The sequence below is a fragment of the Anneissia japonica genome, unplaced genomic scaffold (assembly GCF_011630105.1).
Source record: "Anneissia japonica isolate Jap-2015-1 unplaced genomic scaffold, ASM1163010v1 scaffold1306_len716249_cov185, whole genome shotgun sequence".
Taxonomy (NCBI): Eukaryota; Metazoa; Echinodermata; class Crinoidea; order Comatulida; family Comatulidae; genus Anneissia; species Anneissia japonica.
Window position 1 is genome coordinate 394832 of NW_022708971.1, and position 6012 is coordinate 400843.

The 6012-nt window shown below is 34.2% G+C and overlaps 1 protein-coding gene across 1 annotated transcript in view; it reads left to right on the plus strand.

Annotated features, from left to right (window-relative positions):
• Nucleotides 1-679: 679 nt before the first annotated feature.
• Nucleotides 680-6012, plus strand: part of LOC117106628 — a 15021-nt gene continuing 9688 nt past the window's right edge. Inside the window, exon 1 of the mRNA XM_033248022.1 lies at nucleotides 680-886. The gene's annotated coding sequence lies outside the window, so the exon portion shown is untranslated. The remainder of the gene's footprint in view (nucleotides 887-6012) is intronic.

Below are 6012 nucleotides of genomic sequence, written 5' to 3' on the forward strand. Positions count from 1 at the left end.
ATTCATTACCAGAAAGAACCCGCTGAATATAATTCATCGCAAAATATTTTTAAAATAAATAAATATTACCATAATATGGTAATAAATTCAGATATATTATTATATCCAAATTTCTTAAATTGTATTACATTACGTTTAAGCACGTTATGTGTGATACAGTACAAATGGCCCATCATATTCGAACCTAAAGTACCGACTACCGTTTCTTCAATTTATGTCCAAGTTGTAAACACCTCCGAAAGGTTTTCCTAAGAGAAACGGGTTTTACACTTTTTTTATAAATCATAAGTTATTAAGTATGATTGTGTCTTAATAGATAAATAGCGCATAGTGAATAATAACAATATTACTTTCTATGAATTATCATCAAATGACGTCAATTCCCACTAGTTTGTGATATTTTTTCAAAAGTTCTCCATTTGTAAATGGCTTTGCGAATCTCGACCTAGAGATTAATTGGTTCATTGACTGATAGGGTGGTATTGTATTTTAGGCGAGTAAAATAAGATGAATCATCTTTGGATACAACGACTATTGTGTTGACACGCGCGTAAATATGCAAATCATGGAGGACCATCTTGTGGTTGTTTTTTTAATTATTTCTGTATAATTTATATTAATCACATTAGGCCTGACTGTGTTTCATATTCCGAATGGTTGAACGCCTGGGTTAGCTCGTTTTCCATGACATAAAACACTTCTGTTATAATATTGGCTATCTTACTAATGGCGCAATAATCGGCCCGTAATAATTGCGGCTACACGCTGCATTTCATCCTATCCTAGATAGAGGATGACAGGATTATAACTGGCACCAAAGACACGAATGATCAAATTATGATGCCAGTACATGAGGATTACTAAAATGTATCTCCACAGCTTTAAGGTAAGAATACAGTATCAAACCAGAGCATCGCTAAAAATCGATAGCTGACAATATCTACCACCTGCATGCTGTATAACAATAACATAATGACGTATAAAAATACGCGCCTGCTTTTTATTATTGTTAAGCCTAAAGTATTTACATATTAAACTTCCAGCCTAGCAGTGCAATTGGATCGCAGATCCAAGGGTGCGGGGAGAGGGGAGACTAAATTGTTTAATTTCAGTACATATCATGTTATGTATTGGAGTAAGAAAACGGGGAAAACAAAATTCCCCCCTTCGTTTAATGAATTCAATTCTGGATCCGCCGCAGTGGGCTGCATTTTATGCAGCCCACTGCGGTAGCCACAAGCTGTTTAAAAGTGTCGATTTTTTTTTTAAGTCAGATAAAGAAATTGTAATAAATTGTAATAATTACCGTACCGCCCGTAAATCATCGCGTCGTTTATATTCTTAAACACTGAGCGTATTTTATCGTGTCGTTATCGTGTCAATGTAGTTTTAAGGAGCAGGACATGTAAAACAACATCTTAGCACGTCAGTAACCTTTAACACGCCGAAGCGGGGTTTTCCCAGTATCTCGCTGGGGACTCTATTAGGGATCCAGCCCCCAGGGTAGTGGGCCCGAAGAAGCCTTAGCCTGGCCCTAAGCCTCTTCGTTACACCCCGGGTCTTTATCTCGGAATGGTTTTTTTTTTAGTGCATATGTCTAATTGTTATTTTTTTAATTGTAAAGATATGCTCTTTTTCAAATAATGAAAAATATTTTTTAAACTGTTGAATATAATAAAATCAAACCAGCCAGTCTTTAGTTTATCAGGGTAGCATTGATGACACAGAAAATAAACGAAACATGTAAAAAAAACATTTACATATTAATTATGTATTATTAATCATACCCTTGATTGAATGAACATCGATGACATTCTGTTTTGACCCTTAAACTTCTTGAATAATTAAATAGAAACTGGTATCTTTATGATTAATACTACCTGACACCGCCCCTGACACACAAAACTGACCTTTGTTTTATAGATAGCAAACAAACATGCCGAGACTTTTTATACACTGTTTCGGGAACTTATTTTTTTAATATTTTTAAGATCGTCAGAGAGGGTGGAAAACAAATTAAAATAAACTTTTGTTTTCTTATTTAGCAATGTAAAAAGTGTAGTATTTTTTTAATTTATATAATTAGGAGAGAAATAAACATATCGTACTGCTTGAGATTTCGGGGCAGCGGCGGGCGTAATGAAAAACAAATCAACACGATGTACACACAGTAGGCCTACTGTCAAAGTAATCGTGTCTGTCTTTCCTGATTTTTTTTTCTTTTGGTTTGATCGTTGATTGTTTTTTTGATTGGTTGATTGTTTGATTGATTGATTGATTGATTGATTGATTTGGTGATTTAGTGATTGAGTGATTGATTGAGTGAGTGATTGATCGATTGATTGACTGATTGGTTGGTTGGTTGGTTGATTGATTGATTGGATGATTTACTGATTGAATGATTGATTGATTAGATGATTTACTGATTGATTGATTGACTGATTGATTGATTGATTGTTGTTGATTATTATTATTATTATTTATTATTATTATTATTATTATTATTATTATTATTATTATTATTATTATTATTATTATTATTATTATCGGAAAACCCATCTTGTCGTCAAATGTTTAAGATGTGGGCGTATCATATTGATTTCTACTATATATTCAATGCTATGAAGAACTGGTGCTGTTCCTATCAGCATATGCAAAAAAATGTAAGAGGCAGTTGATTCTAATCAGATTCGAATTCTCAACGAAGTCCCGGTGTTTTACGGCGTTATAGACTGTAGAAGGTACCGGGTTCAAATCCCTGTTGGCTCACCCTTTTGTTCACACACAATTTCTCTTAACGTTCGATATATAATAGCATTATTTATGTTTTACCATAATTTATATACGTAGGCCTATAATAAATAATATACCGTATTATATATTTGATCTATATATAATATGTATCCTTTATATTAGTTTTTTTTAATATAGTCTTTAAAGACACTTCAATGTTGGTCATTTTGTCCAAAGAATGTTGAAAAGACAATATCCATGTGTTTAAATAGACTGTTGTTTGCCTTTACCATTACAACTCACTGATATGTTGTTACCGTAATGCAATGCGTTATTTTGTTTACACAATATATTAGGCTGTCTCTGTTTAATCAAAACCTCTTATATACGGTATGGTTTTGGTACGCACACCTAAAATTAAAGTACAATATCGAGTTACGTAAATTGTATGTGGTTCTGCGTGCGTTCAGATCATCTTCATAATATATCACTGCGTGCGTGGAATTGAGGTCATCTTCATATTGCCGGCCGATATTGTTATTATTTATCTCTATACAGTCTCTCCTCTGTCAATTAATAATACACATTGTGTTTGTATAAATGCTACATGCGTTATGAAATAGAAAAACATTCACAGATAACGTGGTTACAGTTGATGCATTTTGATAACCATATGGTTCTTTTCTAAATGTTTAAGTGTTGAATTATTAAGCTTATGTTTTCTCAAATATTTATTATAATCTTTAGTTGACACAAGTGGAGGTGGATCTCCATAATAGAATTACGTTCAGTTGATTTACTATTATTCATTGCGTATTACGCAATACCTTGAAAGAAGGCGTCCTAATGGGAAAATCCAAGGGTGTCTAGCACTTGGCCTCATAGCTCAGTTGGTAGAGTATCCGAACGGTCTTGGATTTGAATCCCGATGGGGACGTATGGTACGTTTCTCTCAAATAGGCCTACTTATTATCATGTTTGATGTTTTATTAACACCAGTGGAGGTGTATCCCCCATACCAATTCATGTGATATGCTTATGTTGTGATTGTAATTTATTAATTCGTTCAATCATTCATTCATTCATTCATTTATTCAATCGTTCAATCATTCTAGTAAACGAATCATAATAACCAATATCTACTGCATCTTTTTTATGTAAAGGGCATTGAAGCTTTTTTCCTGCGGAATGCGCTATGGTATAAGAGTTACGTTATCATTCAACCATTCATTCATTTAATCATCACTAACTCACTCGCTCATCAGGGGTGGCGCCAGTGCTTCCCCCCCCCCTGTATAAGAGACCCCCCCCTCCACATTCGGAGAAAAACCATATCTTGTCGTTGAAAAAATTATAAGTATTTTTTTACATATTTCTGGACTTAAAATCGATTAAATAGGTCTTTGAAACCCCTATATCGTCAAATTTTTCGTTGGCTTCGCTCAACCACGCCCACTTTGATCTCATCGGGAAATTGGCCCTCTCGTCGATGATCTTGAACCCTCGGTCGGGCAAATTCTGGCGCCACCCCTGTTGCTGACTTAATTACTTACTTGCTTTTTTGTTGACTTATTAACTTATTATTCATTCATTCATATATTAATTCATTTTTTCATTTCATTCGTTTATATTTTCGAGAAAAGATCTAATTTACTTTGTTTATGAGACAACATAATAGTGTTGTCAGCTTTCTTTATAAATTCATTTTAATCCAAAACTAATTCACTACAAATAGGCATATATTCTGGTATTTCATTTCCAGGGGAAATTATATAACATAAAAAACAATTTGTATAGAAATGAGAATGATTTAACTTTACAGTATTATTATTTAAAACAAATCAATACAGAAATAACTCTAGACAGGAACGTAGCTACAATATAGGCTATTAGACTTAAATAGTTTAAAATTAAATTAATCGAACTTTTTAGATGCGGCATTGTAGGCGATGTTTGAGGAGTGATGGATGCTTCAAGAGAAAAAGGGTTACTGTACTCGTCTGATATAGGGATCAAACATATGCCACGTTCTCAATCTTAAGGCGAAGAGCACTGCATACATTAAATATGTCGTATTTATTTCGATTTCATATTTACCAATAAATTAAATCCTTGCCGAACCACTATCAGTAGGGCCCATATGGGCTGGAGCATATTCCCAGGTACTGTAGCGTGAAGTGGATGAGAGTGCAGTGCTCCCCGGGTGGGACGCTAGTCCACCGCAGGTTACTCCCAGCAAAATTTGCTGGTACCAATTGATACAGCTGGGTAGGCTCTAGCAATGTAGATAAAGTGCCTTTGCTCAAGCATATAAGCGATATACACAGCAAAGAATTGAAACTTATACTCTATATTTTACCACGACATACATACACATTATGTATAATGTGCTTCTGATAGGTGTGCAGAAGATGATGAAAGCATGTAGTGGGTGACTGAGGTAAGAGTGTTTTAGAGTACCGGTAATTGATGTTCCCGGGGAGAAAGTGAGGGCGAAGCATTCCCATATTCCGGCAACTGTTTTCCCCTTTTTCGGGTTCGGGGCTTCATCACTACCCATCTATCGTAAAAGTATTAATTATTATTCTATGCCAAATGCGATATGTTAATAAAGACAACAAATTCGCGGAAACCTTTAGCCTTTGTGTACACTTGTTAAGGCAGGTCAAAACCAATCCAATCCAATTCAATCTTAGACATATAATTCTCAATGTACTACCGGTATGTCTCTATGCGCCAAACCACGTATTATATCATATTATTTTCAATTTCATTCATTGGAGTTTCATAATAATATTATATTATTCAATAATCACTTTTAAAAAATTACACATTGGCTTTTGAACGATGCAATAATATTATGTGTAGTGATGAGGCCTGCTACATCCTTAACATGATTACAGAGGTATTTATTAGAAATGTCATTTGTCATTAATTGTGCGAAGCGATTATAAATAATTTGGACTATTGCACCTGTTGTAAGATTGAGAAAAATCGACCAACGAGTCATTTAATATTTCCTTGCATTCGTAGGTGATTAAAATAGTCGAGTTTTCCTCTAGAACATTAATATAAAAGTTCGATTTTGTGGAAGTGTTTTCATACTTGCAGAAAAATGTCACGTTTAACTTTACACGCATTTCTCTATAGCTATCAGTCTTCAGAGTATGATTTCCGGTGGGGGGAGCCCCCGAAAATTTTAACAATTTAGCCGTTTCAAAGCTCATTTAATCGATTTTAGAGTCTACTAATATGTAGAAAATACATATAATTTTTTCG